Here is a 24224-nt window from a genome sequence, read left to right on the forward strand (position 1 = left end):
AATTTAAAATCTCATCCTTGAGAGGTGATCTGGAGTACACTAGGTCACAGGTTCTCTTCATTCTTGAGGGGGAGGAATCTCTTTATTTGAAGATACTTTCCAAGCCTTGGGTGATTCATTCCATTACTTAGAAAATCGGAAACCAGATTAATCCTACTAGAACCTGCTCTTCCCTGCTTAGATGTCTTCAGGGGGTTCCCCAGTGGCCATCCACTATCACACTCCAGTGGACATGTGCAGGGCTCTTCTGTGCAGCTCTGTGCTCCCTGCCTGAGAGGGAGGTCACAAACAGGTCTGAGCTCTCTAGTTACCAGTTCTCCCTCCTTCCTCGCAGCTCTTACATGGCGCTTTACTTGTTCTCCTCATTTTAGTGCTCACTCTTGCACTGCGTTCTGGGTGCACACCTTCTCTCTTCTTCCAGGCTGCAAGCTTTTCTGCTATAAAAGTTTGTCTACCCTTTTCAGGCAACCACCTCCCTCAATACTTAATAACAGCCTTGCTCATGGTCAATGCTCAGTAAATATTTGTGGTGACTCTTAACAATTGCTCTCTGAAGCTCTGAGCTGAGGCTCCAAATTCTTGCTTTTAACTTCTCTCTGAGGTAACTTCCCATAATTGCCTCAGTGTTTCTCACCTCCCCAGAAACCTTCAGGCAGCCTTTGAGCCACTGTGAAGCTGGACAGCTCCATTTTACTTCCTTGGGGAAGCAGCTAAGAGTTGGCCCCAGTGAGGGCGCATGGGCTGGAGATTGCGCTGCAATTTGTCTTTGAAAGCTCTTGTTCTAAGCTCCTTGTCATCTGCCCCCTCAGCTGCCTTCTCTTTAGCCTCATGAAGGACAGGGGCCTTCAAGGACAGGGGCCTTGTCCCCACAGGGTGAGCTCTTACGAAAAAAAGATCTTTCCTCTTGCTTTCAACACTGCAGAGAACTCTACATCTTTTTGGTTTTCAAACCCAGATAAGAGACTTAGTGACAGTCCTAAATTCAGCTTCACAACAGCTTCTCCCGTTTGCAGAGAAGAACCTGGAAACTGTCTTGGAAGCTACTCTGTTGAGCCTAAAGTTTAATTTGTCAGCTGTGCACACTAAATTCTAATAGTGGCTCTGGAGTTACTCAGGGAAGAGGTGATCAAATGCATTTGCTCCTATATCAATGTCCTTAAAGTGTGGTCCAAGCACCATCATATCAGAATTACTTGGGTGATTTTAGTGCTGATTAAATCTGGCAAACTTTGATCTAATTATTGGAAGTGATGAAAAATCTGGGAAAGAGAGACTCATGATCCAAAAATCTTCCCCCACCCCTCAGGCAGTGACACTAGATTCTTCTTTTTCTTTTTTTCTTAATACTAGATTATTCTTGTGGGAGTTATATCAATCATTTTTGCTGGAAAAACCAAGCCCAGCAAATCTCCCTGAATTGCATACAATGTTAAGCCAAAGGTGCTTTTAATACACCTGGGGTCTGCTGATGTATTACAATGTGTCTATTGAACACTTGGTTGTTTTGTATAGTTGGGGTGTTGGTCAGGACTCTTCCTGCTGAAAGTATCAGAAAACCCAACTCAATCTGGTTTAAACAAGACATGGGTATTTATTTTCTTCCGTAGGTTGAAATCTCAAGATCTACGCACAGCTGCCTCTAGAGGCACCCTTGGCTCTGCTTTTCCAAGTGTTGGCTTCACTTTCAGGCAGGCTCTTCCGTGTGCTGTCACTCAGCTCCAGTCTTCCAGCCTCCCACTTCACATCCAGCAGAAGGAGAGGAGTCCCCCTTCCTAGGAGCTTTAGATGGGTCAGCTGGGTGATCAAACTGAACCAAACACTCTGGCCAGAGGGAGTTTATGCTCTCCCCAAACACACACATACATGCACACGTGGATGCCTGCATGTGTGTGCACACATACACGGGCTGAAAACAGGGAGAAGTTGGTTTTGGAAAAGAAATTCTAGTTTCATTTCATTACTGGAAATGAAAATGGATACTGTGCAGGCAAAATAAAATATTTCAGCATAGTTCATATATTGAAAACAAGCAAACTGATTAATAATAGATGGCATTGGTTCTTTATATATTAATACTTTGAAGGTAATTATGAAATGGCAAGAATCCTGAATGTGAAGTCAAAGTCCCAGATTCTTGCCCCTTCATCTGTCTAAGAACCACTTGGGACATTCAGTTGTATTGTCTAGAAAGCAGAAGTAATGCCTGTCCTGCAAAACTCCCCCTTTCAAAGCCGACTTGTCATTTGTAACTGCTTGTTCAGCGTCCATCCTCCACTGGACTGGAAGATTCGTGAGGGCTGAGACAATGGCATTGGATTCAGTGATGTATTCCCAGTGCCTGGTTTGAAACTTGGTGCATAGTAGATGTTTGATAAATATTTGAATAAATTAAATGAGTTAATATACAGTACAAATAGAATTCGAGGAAAAGTCAATAAACTAAAACGTTATGAATTTTGATCTCTGGGTTCATATTCGTGGGAAATCAGACTATGTGCTGAAGAGAATGCTGGGACACTCAAATTCTAACCCCACTCTCTGCCTTTAATTATGGTTATTACCTTAGATAATCATCAAAGCTCTCCAAGCCTCAATTTCTTCCCCTGTAAAATATGAAGACTAAGGTGGTTAATCCCTAAGATTCCTTCACCACAACTAAATACTGTCAGTGAAGATAGGTGGTGAATCAGAATATGATCCCCCAAATATAATGAATTCTTATATGAATATCTTAGTATAAAATGATGGCTGTAGACTAGAATCATATGCCAGGAGTATGAATCCTGAGACCACCAATTTTTATCCTTTCTTCCATTCACTCAAATAATTATTAAACACTTGCTCTGTGTGTTTGAGCTTTCCATTGATGATTTAAAATTAATCTCATCAATCTACATCCCTGCCTTGATTAGGCACCTCCCCATTGAGCCCTGTGAGTTCTATCTTTGATGACAAAGTCCAGTCATCAAAGATCTGCCATGCATAATTCCATAAAGTGATTAAGAGAATTTTGTTTCTGACCTTGATGTATTATAAAAACAACAGAGACTCTTTCTCCCTGAAGTATAATCTTCTGAAATAGAATTTTGGTACCAAAAAGCCAAATCCACATTGGAGAGGGGCTTTTCTATGCTACCCTCTTCTACTTTGTGACTTTCTTTTCCAAGATGGATTAATTGCATTGCACTTACTTTCCCAATAGATTTCCTTGTCCTTAACCATAAATCAGTGTTATACTTGCCAAATCGGCTTCCCTTATGATACTCTGGGAAAGAAAATAACAAATCTTCAGATGATATACTTTATATCTCCCCTTTAACTGTGGATCTGCAGGTACCGTAGTGTTCCCATGCTTGTTTATTAGTTCAATCCATTAAGAGAACAATGATCAAATATAAATACCCCAGGCAGAAACATGACAAGAGCTAGGAAATATATGACTGCTGGCATGCATTCATAATATAATAAATAGTATTTCAGCATACTATAAGGTTTTGACCTTAAGCAAGAGAAAGTAGATGACTTTAATAGAGTTTTCTTCATGAACCCTTTCCTTTCTGCTTTGAAACTGCTGACTTTTTTGGTATCCCTGGCTCGCCTATAATTGCTTTTCAAGATACATCTCTAAGTTTCAACGCCATGGTCCACGTGGATGTTGCTTGGTTCATTGTACAGGCATGCACAGCGGTGCCAAGCAGCGGCTCTCCAGGACTGGAGGAAGAACAGCATTGCAATGCCTGCTCCCTGCAGAATCCACCCCCCACCCCGAGGTATGTGAGAGGGACTGCTTTGGCTCCAACTTGCTAGTATTTGAGCTTAATAGTAATAATCCCTTTCATACATAGCATAAGAATTAAGAAATTTTCAGTCACATTGGACCAAATCCAATTCCTGTCACTCCATAGATGTGAAATTTGGGCACTTACTTAACTTCCCTAAGCTTCATCTGTTAGAATGTTAACATTACTCACCTCACAGAATCATGGTGAATATAAAATAACATAAGGCTTGTGGAAGGTTTAGCAGAGGACCTGACAGGTACCACATACTCTGTAAATGGTGGTCACAGACATATGGAAGTCTATGTTCTTGTTCTCCTCCTTTACCCTGCCTCTTGTCACTGTGTGAGCAAAGAAGTGCTTTTTGTCCACAGGCAAATCAAACCAAAGGCACAGGGAATCCTGCTCATTAACATATGGCAGGATCTGTGGCCATTTCTAGCCCTTCCCAGATCAGCCTGCCTCATATCCAGGTTTTTGACACTCCTGGTATCTTCTTGTCACACCTCTGGTCAGGGGACTCCTGTATTTGTTTTCTAACTTAACTTCTTTCATGTCTATTATTCTGTGAGCTGGGTCCCTAAGGCCTCAAGAAGCCTTGTCCCAATGGCTTTGCTAGGCTGAGCTCATGCGGTAGATATCACATACTGGAGTATCACGTCTGCCACTCTTCCAGGCTGGTGAGGTGTTTAGAAGAGCTGTAGGGAAAGTCTGAATCTATTTTCTTTTCCTTTTGCTATAATTCATTTTTTATTTTATCATATTATGGGGGTACAAATGTTTAGGTTATGTATATTGCTTTTGCCCCACCTGAGTCAGAGCTTCAAGCGTGTCTATCCCCCAGACAGTGTGCACTGCACCCATTAGGTGTGAATATACCCAGCTCCCACTTCAGTGTGCCCAGAGGGTGGAACATGGAGTCAACAAAGATTATTTTCCAGGCTTGGGATTTGATGTTATTCACCCTGTTGGGCTTTGGACTTACTTGGGACCTCTTTCTCCTTTCTTCTTTCCTGTTGCTCCCTTTCGTAATGGGAATGACTATTCTTTGCCTAGAGGTCCTCAAACTGTGGCCCGAGGGCCACATGTGGCCCTCTGAGGACATTTATCCGGCCGTGGGGTTTTTTTGTTGCTGCTGCCTGTCCTGCTTAGTAGCTGACTCGTCCCAGGCCCACAGTGCGCATATGTAGAATGTGCACGGCACTCTTCAACGGCCTTCCAATGGTTGAGGGACAGTGAACTGGCCCCTTGTTTAAAAAGTTTGAGGACCCCTGGGCCCTATCCCATCACTGTGTTTTGAATATAGGTAATTTGTTTGAGTTAACAGGATCATGGCTGGAGGGAATTTGTCTGAGGAGTAACCATGCCTGAGTTTCACCCACATCTGATTTAGATCAGATCCTGGGCTTCGGACTTTTGAGTTGGTGCTGGAACAAGTTAAGACTTTGGGGCTATTGGGAAGGAATCAATGTGTTTTGCATGTGAAAGGACCTGAGTTTTGGGGGCCAGAGGTGGAATGCTATGGTTTGAATGTGTGCCCCCAAAATCATGTGTTGGAAACTTAATCCCCCATTGAACAGCATTGGGAGGCGGGACCTAATGAGAGGTGATTAGGCCATGAAGGCTCCACTCTCATGAATGGATTAATGCTGTTATCACAGGAGTCTGTTAGTTATAAAAGAGTGAGTTCAGTCTCTCGCTTTCTCTCTCTCCTCATCTTTCCCTCTACCTTTCACCCTTTCACCATGTCATGATGCAACAAGGAGCTCCTCACTAGATGCTAGATCCTCAATCTTGGACTTCCCAGCCTCCAGAACTGTGAGTTAATAATTTTCTGTTCATTATAAATTACACATTCTGTGGCATTCTGTCATAGCAGCACAAAATGGCCTGAGACAGCACCTTAGTGTATTTAATGAATAGGGTGCTATAATACCTAATTTCAAAAATCATCACAAAGGACCTGGAGAGTCTAGTTAATCCATCCCACCATCTTTACACCTGGCAGCCCCAGATGGTTCTATTAGTAACTTCAGTGGCCTGGAAGGAGTAATCAGAACATTTGAAAGGCAATCCAAATATCAGACTCAGTTGGACTTCAAACATTTGCCTAAAGCGACTCAACATTAATCAGTTTCTGTGCTTCTGTGACCTGATTCTGATATTAAGCCTTCTTCATCTACAGATTACTGTGCCATATACTATAAATATCAAGCCTCTGTTCTGCATAGATATTTGTCTGGCATCACTCACATCTTCCTCTTATTCTCTAGGTAGACTTGTCTCCCCACTTGAAACCATTCTTTACTCTTTTTTAATTCTCTGACCCAAAATCACTGGTGTTGGCATTATACCAAAATGGTTATGGAATTATAGGATCTGTGTCCCGTGAAAGTTCAAAAATGTGAAAATACCAACATATGCATCCCTCCCTCTTCCTAATTTCATCAGTTGTAGTCTTGTAGAAAGCTTCAAAGTCAGATCTCTTTAATCAAATGCTTTTCCAGTAAGGCTTTCTTATTCCAGAAGTCATAGCCTTCATTGTCTTTTTAAATTTAATTTTTAAATTTAAATTTCATTTGCCTATTTCTATCTCTAGGCTGATGTTCTAGTAGGCAGCATGGTGAAAAGAGAAATGTGGCTTCCCCTTGCACTACTTAGGTTAGAAGTGGGAGCTCTAGCTACATTTTTCTTGAGACAGCTTAGATGTTATCTGTTACCCAGACGGCTCTGCTATTGCATGTCTCCACCCTTAAAGGAAAGTGAATCCAGCTATAGTAAATGAAAAGATGTGAATATGGATGTTTATATGCTACATTAAAATGTCATCTTTGACCTTTGGTGGTTAGAACTTCCAAAGGGGCTATGATCAGTGTTATCTGCAGTTGTCATGGGTAAAGGAGGCACACTTATAAATCAGAGCTTGCAGGGGGAAGGGAAGCATGTGAGCTCAGGGCAGAGTGTTAACATCTTTCCAATTCAGCCCTCCACCTGTCTTGCTTGCCACAATCACTTGACCATGCCAGTTTCAGAAAGCCTGATTAGATTGCGGTTTGGTTCACGTATTCAAAAGAATTTTTATAAAAAATAAATCAGAAAATATTTTATTTAAATGCATTAGAGGTTAGACATCTTTCAGGAGGAGTGGAAAAAAGATAACCTAGGTAGGAATCTTAAGTAAAAATCATATTCTCCTGTCTCCATGTAAAGGCCTGGTCAACATTATTATCTATCATGTTCCCAAGGCAGGTTCAGGGGGACAATGCTGTTTTTGGTTATTACCTCAAGCAACTCCTCCCCACAATGTGTCTGATGGGATAGTAGAACATCATGGCCTTTGACATGGTGTTCTTGCTTTGTTTTATAAGTTACCAATATCAAGTAGAAAGAACCATAGCTATTGATAGCTATTTTTTGTTTATTTGTTTTCAGTATCATAACACTAGTAACTTCTGTATTCTGGAGGGTGGGGGGCAGTTATCAACCAGCCCTATCTTACCTCTCCCCTTAAAAGGACACATAAAAATGCAAAGCCCTCTTTGAGGGCAGAAACCATGTCTTCTTTGCATCTTAGTGTTCAAGTAATGTCAATTTCCTGAAAACCTCACTTGTGGTCTTGAATTCCTGAAAATACTCTCATGTTCTTCCCATGTTTGATTTTTACAAAGCCTGGACCATGTTTCCCCACCGTCTCCCATCACCAATGTTAATGTCCCCCACTAGCTGCAAACTCTTCAGCCCAGGCACTCAGTAGTGTGGCCCCAGCTTCTCCTCTGTATTCTTTTCTTTCTTTCTTTTTTAATTTCAGGATATTATGGGGGTACAAACATTTTGGTTACATGTTATGACTTTGCCTCATCCAAGCCAGGATTAGAGGCGTGCTCTTCCCCCATACAATGCTCACCGCATCCATTAGTTGTGAGTTTACCCACCCCCATCCCTAACCCCCAATGAATATTACTTTACTACCCTGTGAGCATCTTAGTGTTGATCAGTTAGTGCCAATTTGATGGTGAGTACATGTGGTGCTTATTTTTCCATTCTTGTGATACCTCACTTCGGAGGATGGACTCAAGCTCTATCTAGGATCTGTATTCCTTTCTTCTCTCACTTCCCTACAGGATGTCTACCATCTAATCAAATTGTACTGCTCACTGCCAGAGCACATTCCTCCTACCTTTGTAAAGCATTTTCATAAAGAATTCTCTTTTCCTGGAGGCTTTTTCCAGTCCCAGTCTCAACCTCTGAGAAACTATCTCACATGTCACCTTCTTCTTGAATCCTTTCCTATCTAACTTCCTCCCACTCATATTTGAAATTTTCTTCCTTTAAACTCCCTCACACTTTGAGGCACATATCATCTTTCTGCTTTTTATTTTAGTTGTTGGCCTACTTATTCTATTTCTATTCTAGCTTGCCAGTGTCTTGGAGAAGGAGGGGTTATATCTCAAATGTCTTTATATAACTTGTAGTGTCAGGTAGTGTCAGGCAGGCAGAGCACCTATACACACAAACATATTTAAAAATAGCAATGAAAAGACACATTCCAGTATGGATGCAATTACACATAAAAATTCAACATAAGTTTCTGTGGTCATTGAAATCAAATGATGGGTGAAAATCAAACTGACATGTTCAGGATGTTTTATGCAAATCTTCAGAAACAAAGCTTCATAAAGACTCAAAATTTACCTCTCCAGACATTCTACTCACTTGGATCTAGAGTCTCTTAAAATTTAGGGTGAATAATAAGTCATTAAATATGCCATGACTTTGGGGAGAAATATTTATGAGAGCTGAAAACACTTCTAATATTTTGGCAAAGAGTAATCAATTATAGAGAGAATATATATATATATATATACACACACTTAAAAATATATATATGTTTTTAAGAATTTTTTAAAAAGTGAATTTAGGCTGGAGCTAGTAGGTTTCTTTCTGGAGGAAAAGAAAATTGGGTTCATGCCTCATGATAGAATATATTTTAAGTGAGTCAGAAATTTAACTATTTTTAAAAAAATATTGAAGCCATGAAATTACTAGAGGAAACTATGGGAAAATATGTATGTGTGTATATATATACATATATATATATATGTATATATATACACACACACACACATATATATTCTGTGTATACATATATATATATATATTCTGTGAATACACATACATATATATATTCTGTGTATACACGCACGCACAGACACACACACAAGATCTTGACATAGAACAGGACTTGTAGATATCTGTTTTATTTTGTATGGCAAAAATATTATGGTCAAATCAAAAGACAAGTGAAAAAATAAAAATATTATAATTCATAACAGAAGGAGTTAATTTTCCTAATAGATAAAGAACTCTGCAAATTGTAAGAAAAATACAGATGAAAGAAATTGAAGAGGACAAAAAATTGGAAAGATATTCCATGATTATAGATTAGAAAAATTAATATTTTTAAAATGTCAATACTACTCAAAGCCATTTACAGGTTCAATGCAATCCCTATCAAACTTCCAATGACATTCTTCACAGAAATAGAAAACACAATCCTAAAATTTGTATAGAGCCACAAAAGATCCCACAGAGGCAAAGCAATCCTCAGCAAACAGAACAAAGCTGGAGGCATCACACTACCTGATTTCAAAATGTACTATAGAGCCATAGCAACCAAAACAGCATGGTACTGGTATAAAAACAGACACATGGACCAAGGGGATAGAATAGAGAACCCAGAAATAAATTCACAGATTTATAGCCAATTCATTTTTGACAAAGGTGCCAAGAATATACATTGGGGAAAGGACAGTAACTAATAAATGGTGCTGGGAAAACTAAATAACCATAAGAAGAATGAAACTATATCCCTATCTCTCATACAAAAATCACATTAAAATACATTAAATACTTAAATGTAAGACCTGAAACTATTAAACTAGTTGAAGAAAATATTGGAGAAATGACCAAGACATTGGTCTGAACAAAGATTTTTTTAGGCAAGACCTCAAAAGCACAGGCAACAAAAGCAAAAATAGATGAATGGAGTAACAAGCTAAAAAGCTTTTGCATAGCAAGGGAAATAATCAACAAAGTGAAGAGACAACTCACAGAATGGGAAAAAATATTTACAAACTATCCATCTGACAAGGAATTAATAACCAAAATATGTAAGGAACTCAAATAACTCAATAGCAAATAAACCAAATAATTCAATTTTAAAAATGGGCAGGATCTGAATAGACATTTCTCAAAATAAGACATATAAATGGCCAACAGGTATGTAAAAAAATGCTCAACATCACTAGTCATCAGAGAAATGCAAATCAAAACCACAATGAGATATCATGTTACCCCACTTAAAATGGCTTTTATCAAAGAGACAAAAAAATAAATGCTGATGAGGATGCAGAGGAAGGGGAAAACTAGTACACTCTTGGTGGGAATGTAAATTAGTACAGCCACTGTGGAAAACAGTATGGAGGTTCCTCAAAAAACTAAAAATATTAATAGAACTATCATATAAAATAGGCATACATGGGGCTTATCTAAAAATGATACAAGCCATATATGACAAACCCACAGCCAATATCATACTGAATGGAGAAAAATTGACAGCAACCCCACATAGAACTGGAACAAGAAAAGGCTGCCCACTATCTCCACTTCTATTCAACATAGTGCTGGAAGTCCTTGCTATAGCAATCAGACAAGAGAGTGGAATTAAGGGCATCCAAATGGGAGCAGAAAAGATCAAACTCTCACTCTTTGCTGATGATATGATATTATACCTAGAAACCCCCAAAGACTCAACCAAGAGACTCCTTGAATTGATAAATGAATTCAGTAAAGTCTCAGGAAACAAAATCAATACACAGAAATCAGAGACATTCATATACGCCAACAACAGTCAAAGTGAGAAACAAATCAAAGACTCAATTCCCTTCAAAACAGCAACAAAGAAAATAAAGTACCTAGGAATATATTTAACCAAGGGGGTAAAAGACCTCTATAGAGAGAACTATGAAACACTGAAGAAGGAAATAGCAGAGGATATAAACAGGTGGAGACCAACCATGCTCATGGGTCAGTAGAATCAACATTATTAAAATATCTATACTACCCAAAGTAATCTACAGAGTCAATGCAATCCCTATTAAAAATACCATCATCTTTTTTCACAGATATAGAAAAAATAATTTTACGCTTCATATGGAACCAGTGAAGACCCCGCATAGCAAAAGCAATCCTAGGCAATAAAAACAAAATAGGAGGTATCAATTTACCAGACTTCAAACTATACTACAAGGATATAGTAATAAAAACAGCTTGGATTGGCACAAGAACAGGGACATTGACCAGTGGAACAGAACCGAGGACCCAGATATAAGACCATCCTCATATAGCCAACTAATCTTCGACAAAGCAGACAAAAACATACACTGGGGAAAAGAATCCTTATTCAATAAATTGTGCTGAGAAAACTGGATAGCCACATGTAGAAGACTGAAACAGGACCCACACCTTTCACCTCTCACAAAAATCAACTCATGCTGGGTAACAGACTTGAACCTTAGGTGTGAAAGTATTAGAATTCTAGAGGAAAATGTTGGAAATACTCTTCTAGACATTGGCCTAGGCAAAGAATTTATGAAGAAGATCTCAAAGGCAATCACAGCAGCAACAAAAACAAATAAATGGGACCTGATCAAATTAAAAAGTTTCTGCACAGCCAAAGAAACTGTCAAGAGAGCAAAGAGACAACCCACAGAATGGGAGAAAATTTTCACAAGCTACACATCTGATAAAGGTCTAATAACTAGAATCTATTTAGAACTCAGGAAAATCAGCAAGGAAAAATCAAACAATCCTATTAAAAAGTGGGCAAAGGACATGAACAGAAACTTTCCAAAAGAAGACAGAATAATGGCCAACAAACATGAAAAAATGCTGAACATCTCTAATCATCAGGGAAATGCAAATCAAAACCACAGTGAGACATCACTTATCTCCAGTGAGAATGGCCCTTTTTAACAAGCCCCAAAACAATAAATGTTGGCGTGGATGTGGAGAGATAGGAACACTTCTACATTGCTGGAGGGACTGCAAACTAGTTCAGCCTATGTGGAAAACAATATGGAAGTACCTTAAAGCAATACAAGTAGATCTACCATTTGATCCAGCAATCCCATTACTGGGCATCTACCCAAAAGAACAAAAGTCACTCTATGAAAAAGACACCTGCACTCGAATGTTTATAGCAGCACAACTCACAATTGCAAAGCTGTGGAAACAACCCAAGTGCCTATCAATACATGAGTGGATTAATAAAATGTGGTATATGTGTACCATGGAGTACTATTCAGCTATAAGAAACAATGGTGATATAGCACCTCTTGTATTTTCCTGGCTAGAGCTGGGACCCATTCTATTAAGTGAAGTATCCCAAGAATGGAAAAATAAGCACCACATGTACTCACCTGCAAATTGGTATTAACTAATCAACACCTAAGTGGACTTCAGGAATAACATTTATTGGGTGTGGGGCAGGTGGCAGGGGAGGGGCTGGGTATATACATAGATAATGAATGCAATTCGCACCAACTAGGGGATAGACACACTTGAAACTCTGACTCAAGGGGGAAAAGGGAGCAATGGCAATATATGTAACCTTAACATTTGTACATCCACAATATGCTGGAAAAAATAAAAAAATAAAATAAAAAAAAAATCAGTAGGAAGCCTGAAGAACACAAGAAAAAATTCTGGATCAACCCACTAGGGCTGATTATGTGGCCTCCACACTCCTCGCTGCCCTCATTTTAAAAAAATCCATTGCACATTTCTAAGAAGAGATAACTGTAACAATGAGAGTTAACACACAATTTTAAGGAGAACTTAAAAAAAGAAGGAAGCTCTTTGGAATTTGCCTAAATAGGTTTTAATTATGCATTGAGAGCCACCAGAGCAACTAATTAAGAAATGTATCTGTGTTTAGGCACATTCCCATACAGGCACTTTCATAAGTTGTTTTGATTTAAAAAGAGATCATTTTTGACTTGAATTAGAGCCTTGATATTGGGTAAACAGAAAAGGAGAGATGTGGAGAATAAAAAAGTGCAAGTTTTACAAGGCTTTAAAAAATACAAATAAAACATCATCAGTCTTCATTGTGTCAGCAAATTGACAAAATTCAGATTTCTCTAAAAGCTGTCTGGGGATGGTCCCTGCCTGCTGTCTTGCTGGGAGATGTTTTCAAACTCATTAACTTCCATTTACCAGAAAGGAAATGCTTTTGCATAAGCACAGAAAACCTTAGAAGTTGCAAAGGGCTTGGTATGGAGATGATATTATGTCCATGGATGACTAAGTATATGGTTTTAGAATCTCCCTATTTTAAATCCTCGTCACTGAATTTGAAGTGCAGAGCCATTTGAAAGGAATAATTTTATTTCTAGCCTAACATTTTCAGGGTAACTGCAGCTATTTCTTCTCTTACATAATCACTGCTGTCTCACTACAAACTCTATAGAGTCTCTCTTGTATAGAAACAATTTGGGTGTAAATCTGTATCCCAGAACATTCCAGGTATTTAGAGATATGACAGTGATCCGCTTGCAATACACAAGATAGATAACAAAGCACATAATAATAGAAATAATTACACTACCATTTATTAAGTATTCAATATATGCCAAGCACTATGAACTGAGATATACATAGACTATTTTGTTAAATCATCCCTAGTGCACTAAGAAATAAAATTAAGTTTATTACTAGCAAAATTTTTATTTTGACTAGCACTAAGGCTCTCAAATTCCTGGTTCTTTTCTTCAAAAATGTTTTCATCAAAAACACTGACAAATCCTTCCATGAGTCTATCCTCAGGCAATTGTCAGAAATAACTGATCCAAGACTTCTCATCCTCAGCTCAAAAAAGTAAAAAGGCACCAGTTTGCCCCATAGGAGACCTAGTTGCCATATGGCTGGCTGCAAGAGGTTCATGCCTGATGTTAGTGATAGGGAGCATGTCTGATCAGAGAGCTCCTAATCGGTGGGAAGGGGCTGTTGGATGACAAAGTTTTCTGGATTTTCATGGGCAATAGTCAGGATGAGGTGGCTATTGTTTGCTACGTCTCTGGTCCTTTATGAAGGGCTGGCCCATCCATAACCTGTACCACAATGACCAATAAGAGACAGATACAGGTAATCAAGTTTATTTCTAGACAGGGACCCTGCATTGCTTGCAGATAACTTTTTAAACCTTTGATTCAAACTTTATTCCTGTTTTTTTCATCGTAATTAGCTGCAAAGAATGAATTATGTATAAACAAAAACTGAAAAGAGCTGCCATGTCCAAGGGGCTTGGGCTAAAAAATGTTAGAGATCTTAAAAAAAAAAGAAGAAATTATCAAGTGTTGGAAAGTATATGATACAGCAATAACTCATATATACTATGGGTGGAAATATAAATTATTATAAGTGCTTTTGCTAGTATATAATGAAGCTAAATATATACATAGCTAAGACCCAGCATATACCCAATGCAAATCCATACCTATCTTTCCCAAAAAATATACACTAGAATATCCAAAGTAGCACTATTTGTAGTAGAAAAATACTGAAAATTACCCTAATGCTCACTGAGTATAGATTGATAAACTGTAGTATAGCCATACAATGAAATACTCTAGAGCAATAAGAATAAATGATTTACAATTATACTCAACAATATGGATAATATGGATTAATCTCAGAACTATGAAAAGAAGCCAAACGCAAAAGCGTAGATCCTGTGTGATTTTATTTATATTGAGTTCAAGAACAAGCAAAAGTAACTTCTATTTCAGAATCAATATAGTGGTTATGCTAGGGAAGGAAGTAACTGGACAGAGCATGAGGAGGGATTTTGGGTTGCTGATAATGTTACATTTTTTAAATTTGATTTGTGGAGAAAACATCAATCTGTAAATTTTTCATTTTTTCATTTTTCTGTAAGTGCATTATATTTAAACAAACAGCAATAAAGAATTAAAAAGATAAAAAAGTTAGAGATCTAAATTTTTATCAGATACATAAACAAAACAGTTTGAAAGGCAGTCATAATAGAAAATAGCAGCTCCCAGTAACTTCTTCAAGTTTTATCTTCTTCAGAAGTTGACTCAATTCAGTTTTCCCCATTCTTGGAAGCCTCATCAAAAGTCTCCACTAGATCTGAGACTTCATTGTCATCATCATCCTGTCCAGTAGCAAGTGGTGCTTTCCTATCCATAGGTTATTTGAGCAGAGCTTGTCAATCTTCTTAAACTAGTCAAAGTGTCTGTACCAAGCTGGTTTAAGGTGCTGGGTACCACTTCTCTCAGCTGGTTTGTCTCAGCATGATGATGGTGAAAGTTGTCTGCTGCTGGAGATGCCTGATCTTTAGGGCTGTTAGAGTAGATCATCATTATTTGTTATGAACACATATTCACCTCTTCAATATCGCAGATATTATTGACCCTTGACTTCCTTGAGGAGAATCGAAGTTTTGTATCATTCTCCGCAGCTGTTCCCATTAATATGAGCCATCATCTTTCTGCAAGCAGTTCTTTTGCCACTGATGCCCACATGTTCTTCCAATTCAGTGAGTTTGTCCTTGTTCACGATAGTTTCTCCATCTTGTTGCAATGGAAAGGGACCAGAAGGGGCTCTAGGGTTGGCACTCAGAGGATGTGGAGCTGACCTGCTTAGATAGACGCACACATGTGAAATCAGTAAATTGTCATTATTCTTGTCCTTGAAGGGCTTGCAGTCTATTAGTAACAATAATTGCTAATATATTGAATAATTATTACCCACTGTCAGACACTATTCTAAATGCTATACATGTGTTAACTTATTTGATACAATGACATTATATCATCTCTACTTTATGGTTAATAAAACTAAGACACGGAGAGGTTAAATTACATGCCTAAAATCACAAAGCTATAAATAGCAGCTGGGTTTAATCTCAGGCAACTAACTCAAATTGTTGTGTAGTTATCCACTATATTATACTGCTTACTGACCTCTGAGATAATTGATAGAACCAGGCACAGAATGTAATGAAGATATTTAATAGAAGAGGTAATTCTGGGACAAAAGTTGACATGAAAGTGGAAGTTTACTGGGCACAGTGTAGTATAAACCCATGATATTTGCCAGTTAATCATCAATCAAATTATTGATTAATTAATGAATGAAGCTACCTTCAGTAAGCATGGGGCTTACTTTTTAAGGGCTCTGAGTTAGTTATTACTATTGGTTATAAGATGCATAAATTCAACTCAAACTGAATTCAAGAACAAAAAGATGGTGTTTATTTATTAGCTTCCAGTCATAAGTTCCACAGACTATAACAATGTGATAGACAGAAGCTCACAGTCTCTACTTTGTTTTCTTCTGTGATGGCTTCATTCCTAGTCAAGTTCTCTCACATTTGTGAAAAACTGACCACTTGGTACCCCAGGGACTCACCCTGTAAGAGTAGCTATTCCAGTAGAGAGAACGCTGTGGACAAAGCAACATGAGACAATGCCCACATCATTTCCTCTTCCTGGACACCCAGGAAGTCTGCATTTCTTAGCCTCTATTGCAATTGGATTAAGGCCAAATGGCTGAGTTCTGGCCAAGGAAAGATGGGTAGGAGGGATTAAAGCCACTTCAAGACCTGGCTGTTGTAAACAACTCTCAGTACCTTCTCTCTCTCTTTCTCTCTCTCTTTCCTTTGTCATCATGTCTCAGAGGCTCCATGGTTCAGATGGAGAAGCTATAACATGGTGGAGGGCTGCCCAACCTTAATTAGAATTTTTGTGAACCAAAAAATAAAACTTTATTATCTTAAGCCACTGAGATGTTAGGTTCTCTTTGTTCCTGCAGCATGGTCTAGCCTATCCAAGTTAATATAAACATTAAGTAATTTTCCAAGGGCCAATTCTCAGTCTACTAATTTGACTCTTATAACTATCTTTGGAATAGCTACAGTAAAGCTAATCAAATGAGAAGAAGAGTTGTTCCCCATATGGTCTGAGATAGGAAAAAACAAAAATTGCCCTACAGTTTCCCATGGCCATTACTGATCTTTGAGAGATGTATTACTGTATATCATTCCCAATTTCTCGGATCACTGATAGAACACATGCTCACAGGTCTACCAAGAACTGCAAGGCTAATCATTGTGAAAATATGAGTTTGGTCACTTTTGCCAACACACATCCACTGGAGATTTTTTAGTATAGTAACAAAATATTTTACTGGTCTAAAAAATTTCCCTTTATTCACACCCTTTTCATGTCTGGGAATTTATGCTACTCGATTTAGTATGTTTGTTCAAATATAGAAGGGCTTTATGTAAAGTCCTTATTTTTCACTAACACTGTAATCTGGCTTTGTTTTTATTAAATATTAATACATTTATCTTAGGGAAAAATTAATTTTTTTCTTTGTAAATCCTGCAGAATTGAAAAGTTAAACTCCAGAGATTATGATTAGCATTGTACTTGGTCAATCTCATCTACATTAATCCCATCCTGGGACCAATTTTTATTACAGAAAATCTTTCTTGCACTGAGGAAGTAGGGCAGAGAATGTTAGCATACCGAGATCATGGGAAAACCCATTCCATTTTCCATAGTAGAGTTTTTATGGTGCAAAAGAGATATCTTTAATGACATAAGTTTTCTCTAATTATGAATTTCAGATCTCTCTGGAATGTCCTATTTCCACAATTGGACAAAATTTAAAGGCAACTTCTATCAAGATTATTGTTCTTCTTGGCAATTACATATTCTTACACTTCAAATGTAATGGTGTGGGCATTTTAGTAGTGCTCTAAAGAATTAAAAAAATACACAAGACACAAAGAAGCAGTTTTTAGTGCAGAATTAAATACCCAGATTAATGATATGGACAACAAGCATTCTTTAAATAGAAAATTTAAAACACACAGGAATTAAAAAAAAAAATAAAATGGATACTTGTACACCTCTTGTGTAGTTTTACTACTCTGAACACCTTGCCACAATGGCTGTCTGTCTGTTATGTACATACACATGCATACACATATGCACATATGTATAAAATCATACTTCCCTTTTTTCAAGTCTTCTGACAGGAGCATGAAGACATCTTGACATTTCTCTACGAAATACTTTGCTATGCATAACCCAAGAATGACAAAAAATTTCCTACTGCTCATATCAGATCAGGATAGCCTGCTATTGGCAATGAAAGTTTGACAATTTGGTTAAGATGGTGGCTGACAGATTGCTCCATTTTATGATTTTACCTTTGGAATTAGTAATCTGTTCAGTGATACTTTGAGATAATGTGAATTTGTTGTCCAAAGCCATCAATAGGAAATTTCCAGGATGCTTTTTCTTAGCAGAAGGAAAAGAGGCAGGAATGTATTTATGATTATGGAAACATGCACCTTTTCAAAATATACATGCTTTTATATCATGAGATAAGTGAAATGTAGGCATAATCATCTGTTACTTATTAAAAAACTATTTTTATAAGAAAGATAGGTGGAGAATCTTATCTGGAGGCTATAGCTTTAAATAGCTGATTAAAAGCAGTTATGAAATGACTTTGAAGTCTGAATGCAATTGAAGCTGATTTGGCCAGGCTTTTTCTATCATAATAAGATTTGAGAAGTTAATACAAAAGAATAATAGGCCCTATTTCAGATAGGTCATCTGATCTAGACCTAGAGACAATGCAGACTTGTTCCCTAAATTAATGTCTATAGGATTTTGTACAGATCAGCCTGAAATCAATACTAAAGAAAATGTACAGATCTGCCCATCTTTAAAACCTATTTCATAACAGTAGTAATGATTAGTCCTCCAGACCATTAATCTTCCATTAAGATGAAAAAGAAAGTAATATTTTGAGACCATCATACATAGAGGACAGTTGGCTTTGGAGTATTTGTATATCTGCATAGAGAAAACAAAACTTGACTCCTATCTCGCTCGATACACGAAATTTAATTTGAGATGGATCATTTACTTAAGCATTAGTGCTAAAACCATAAGATGTCTAGAACACTAGTCAAATATTTTCATGACTTTTAATGGGAAAAGGTTTCTTAGAATGCAAAAAACATTAACAAAAGAAGAAGACAAATAATAATCAAAACAAAAAATTTCTAGTCATGAAAAAGATGAAAGGGCAAGCCACACATTGGATTAGAATATTTGCAAAACATAGATCTGACAAAGGACTGGTTTCATGAAAATGCACAGAAAGATTTTTAACTGTGAATTGCCATGGTCATGTTTTCCTTTTGATATATCACTCTGGAAGCTGTGTTGGATGGAATTCAAGAAAATAAGATTGGAAATAGGAGAAGAGTGGCAGTCTACTGTGGTAGTCATCTGGGTAAGAGGTGACAAGGGTCTAGTATATAAGAAACAGTTTCATATGGAAAATTCTCTGAAGTCTTTGAATGTAGTGTGGACCAGGAGAAAATCCAATATATGTTTTTAGTTTCTTCTTATAAAAGAGAAACTGGTATAGACTGGTATTTGAGATGCTAGAGTAAGATCTGATATACACAAACAGATGAGAGAAGAGAGAGAAAGCTTTATTTCTGTTGCAGTAAAAGACACCATCCAAATATCTGACTACTCTAGATTTCTGGAAGTTAGCAAAGATTTTTATTCAGTAAAGACAGCAGGGATGGGAAATATGAGGAAAAAGAATGAGAAACAGGACATATGACATAAGGGCAAAGAATAGTCCACTAAGTAATTTTCAGTTTTTGAAAAGTTGATCTAAAGTCCAGAAAAGTGTGTTCAAGAGATTAATCATCCTTAGTCTTCAAAAGATGGTCTAAAGTTAAGTAAGTCCCGGAAAAGGACACCACAGTTTGGAATTTATCAAGAAAACTGTCAGTTTAGGTCAGTCAATGAAAAATACGTTCTCTTGTGTCTTCGTTATATGAGCGTTGCAAAAAGGTCTTTACCCTTTACATTCTGATAAATTTTAGTTTTTGTCCATTATGTCTTCAACTTTTTTTCAATAGCAATGTTTTTCTTCTTTCCTTGTGTGACAAGAATATTAGACCTTTTTGATATCGTTCTACAGCTTACCAGGGCTCTGCTCATTTTTTCAATCTTTTTTTTTCTAATTTCTATTGTTTTGTCTTAACGTTTAATAACTCATTCCTCTTTCATCTTCATTATTCAATTGAGCCCATCCAGTGAATTCTTTTATGTCAGATATTATAGTTTTTGGTTTTAAAATTCAAATTTGATTCTTTTTCATAGTTTCTATTTCTCTGCAGAGAATTTAATAGGTTTTCATTAATTTTAAGCATTTTACCTATATTTCCAGAGTTGGTTATAATAAATTCTTTAAAATCTTTGATAATGTTAACATCTGGAATATCTTGTATTGACTTCTGTTAATTGTCTTTTCTCTTGAGAATTGGGTACTTTTGGGTTTTTTTTATTTGAAGTAATTATGGATTATATTTTGGCTATTTTGAACATTATATTGTGAGATTCTTGGTACTGTCAAAATGCTCTGGAGAACATTGCATTTACATATATATATAAATATATTATAATATGTAAATTATAATATATATGAATTATATATAATGCCATATATACATAACATTTCTGTCTTGTTCTTTTTTCTTAATTCAAATTTCTAACTTACTTTGACATTTTTATTAAGAAAACAAGCAAATAGACAGAATTAATGTTATTTTAAGTATAAAATAGATTTATTTATTTAAACTTCTATGTAGTATGACATACGATGGAGGGCTCCATGTTTTGGAAAGGGACAGGCATGGGATTTAATTCATGTTCTGCTATTTTCTTCTGCATTTTGCTATTTATGCAAATTGTCTAACTTCTCTGAATCTTCACTTTCCTCATCTTCATAATGGAGGTAATAACATGTAGTATGCCATTAAGAGGATTAAATAAGGTATTGCATGGAAAATGCTGGTGTTCTATCTGGGACAGAGTAGCTCCTCAAAAATATTTATGATATGAGCTAACTATTTGGAATATCATAATTTTCCAAAAAATTTAATTCACATTCAGTGTCTCCTCTCCTCACAGTAACCCCATTAGCCCAGAACTGTTACTATCTCAATTTTATAGCTGAAGAAACCCAGACTCACTGGGGTTGAAAGGACAATGCAGCAAAAGAAAGCAACAGAATTTAGATTTGAATATGTCTTTCAGACTTTAGGGGTAGGACATATGACTGCAATTACATAGGGTGCCTCAACTTGATGCTGTTACTTCCCTTGCCTCATCACCCTCTCCTGTGGATTGTAGAAGGACCTCTGCTAAACTCTGCTCCAAAGCAGACTGAATTCTTGAAGGGTTTCAACATATTACTACCCATCTACTGACTGCCCTACTCCCTCATTTTTCTTTCTCTCAATCCTCAGGCTCCACCCGCCCCCCCATCTGTTGATATCTCCAGTTCCAGCCAGGCTCTCAGAGAAGGCTATGTCTAACAAGGGACCTGTGGCCACCTCCATTTCCACCTGAGGAGAGGGAGCTTCTGACTTCTGAATTCAGCACATAGGCGCTCTAAAGTCAGGAAACAAAGCCTTCAGAAGCCCAGTTTGGTGCTGCTATGGCTACAGAGAGGATCACAGATATTTGCTTATGTGAAGTCCAAACACAGGAGATTAAAGAGAGGGCCTGAAGCATTTTTTACAATAAGAAACTCAAGAACACACAGACCAGTACACTTGAAAAATGTAGAAATACTGCTTTTAATCACAATGCTCTCTTTTAAAGAAGCCAGGTTTTGTTGTCACTGCTCTCCTGTAGAATTAGTGTCTAGCTGTGTGTGTGTGTGTGGGGGGGGTATGAGGGCTTCCATTCCAGAGAGGGGTGGCCACAACTCACCACCTGAAAAAAAGCAGTCTAATCTGTTGTTTTCACCCATTTTCCTCTTTGTGGCCATGTGACTTTTATCCATGCCTGTTAAATATGTATTCTGTCTTTCTGTGCCAGAAATAGGAATTTATTTAAACGTACAATTGAGTTTTAATTTGATTTTATTTGTGCCACCCCATCTACCCCTCATTCTAAGACCAAAAAGGCAAAAACTATATATTAATAAGCTTCAGAATATATGAACATGTCCACTCTGGCAGTAGAATTTAACTATAGCGAATAGACATAAAACTGTGGTTTCCTTTGTTGATGAAATCTCTTCCTGATACATATTCTCATAAAGACTGATATAATGCAACTCAATTCTCTTGCCAATCACCAGGAGTTAGTGCAGACTCCATATATTAAGGATTCAGTCCTCTGCAGCAGGGGTCCTCAACCTATGGTTAGTTGTATAATTATTTCATTATATATTACAATGTAACAAAATAGACATAAAGTTCACAATAAATGTAATGCACTTGAACCATCCCTAAACCTTCCCCTGCCCTCCCCAGTATGTGGAAAAATTGTCTTATGTGAAACTGGTCCCTGGTGCCAAAAAGGTTGGGGACCGCTGCTCCACAAGACTGCTCTCACTTTAAAATCGAGCCACACGTCAGGGGTTCCCAGGCCACGTATACTTCTGACCAACTGGCTACAAACCCACAACCTCTTCAGGTTTTGATAATTTGCTGGAACAATGCACAGAATTCAGGAAAGTGCTACACTTACAATTATAGTTTTATTATAAAGGATGCAAATCAGGACTAGCCAACTGAAGAGATACATAGGGTGAGGCCTAGGAGGGTCTCAAATGTAGAACTTCCATGCTCTTTTCCCATGAAATCAGGGCCTGTCATCCTCATAGCACATCAGTGTTTACCAACCAGGAAGCTCCACTGAGCCTCTGTGTTTAGAGTTTTTATTCGGGTTTCATTATGTAGGCATGGTTGATTGAACATTGGCCATGTAATCTTGAACTTAATCTTCAGCCCCATGGACTCCCTGAGGATGGGCTGGCTCAAAGCTCTAACCTCTAATCATATGATTGATTTTTTTGGTAACCAGCCCCCACCCCAAATGATCTCATCACATTAGCATAAACTCAGGTGTGAGCCAAGGGGCTCATGAGTAAAAAAGACATTTATCACTTGAGATACTTCAAGGAATTTAGAAGCTCCATACCAGGAACCTGGGACAAAGGCCAGACAAATTCCTTATCATTGGAACTGAATGGCTGCGTACAAAGAAGTTCTCTTGGTTAAATACAGGTAATTGTATCATTTGTTGTTGAAATGGAAATTCTTTTTGGAAAGAAAGGTGGGTGCTCATTGAATGGGAATGCCAGACAATAGGCATAAACAGGGCATATTCTGGGTGAACTGGGACTCTTGTTTTTTTTTTTTTTCCTTTTTGAAATAATTTAAAAATATTAAGGGTATACAATTGTTTTTGTTACATAGACATCTTGTATAATTCTTAAGTCAAGACTTTTGGTGTGCCCATCATCAGAATAGTGTTCATTGTACCCAAACTGGGACTTTTAATGACCTTAGTTAGGTTTTATTTCATTTCCAAGGAAGCATGAAAAGTTTGGGACCAATTTGTAAATTCTTGAAGTCTTCCTTGGCAAGAAAAAAGCTTATTTTGTCTCTGACAGTCACATATTTGAAACCGAAGAGACTATTTGTTCAACAAGAATGATAATTAGAGCAAACTTGACATTGATAGACTGTCTTTATTCAAGTAGGAATGTAATTCCATAACAGATAACTCAAGTTATTTTTATTCCACATAGGTGACAATATATGTAATATTTTCTTTTTTATTTGTCAATTCTGAAATATCAGGGTCTGGCAAGCTTTTCCAAACCAAAAGGCAGTAATAGCCTTCTTTAACCTACAGAGGTGATCATTATGCCCTTTCCCTACAAAGCAAGTTACTTTTATACACTTCAAAATTTGTTGGTTACCAAGTACACGTAGTTCATGACTGCATCTCCATTCTTTCCTACACATGAGTTTCTGAAACATACAGATTTATTGGCATTTCTTTTTCATGCCCCAAATTACCTAAAATGCTAAACATCACTGTGTTAGCTCAGGCTGCCAAAACAAAATACTACAGACTGGGTGGTTTAAATAACAGAAATTTATTTTCTCACAGTTCTGGAGGTTGGAAGTCCAAGATCAAGGTCTAGCAGGGTCAGTTTCTGGCTTTCTACTGATGGCTCTCTTTCAGACAGCTGCCTTCTTGCTCTACTCTCACATGGCCTTACCTCACTGTGTTTGTGGAGAGAGTATTGGTGTGTTCCTTCTTCTTTTTATAAGCATATAGTTCTATAAGATATAGGACCCTACCATTCTGCTCACTTAACCTTAATTACCTCCATAAAGGCCCTATCTCCAAACATAGTCACATTGAGGGCTAGGGCTTCAACAAATGAATTGGAAGAAGGGGATAATGCAATTTATAATAACCACTCCATTCTGGAATT

Source organism: Microcebus murinus, chromosome 14 (assembly GCF_040939455.1).
Source record: "Microcebus murinus isolate Inina chromosome 14, M.murinus_Inina_mat1.0, whole genome shotgun sequence".
NCBI classification, from domain to species: Eukaryota; Metazoa; Chordata; class Mammalia; order Primates; family Cheirogaleidae; genus Microcebus; species Microcebus murinus.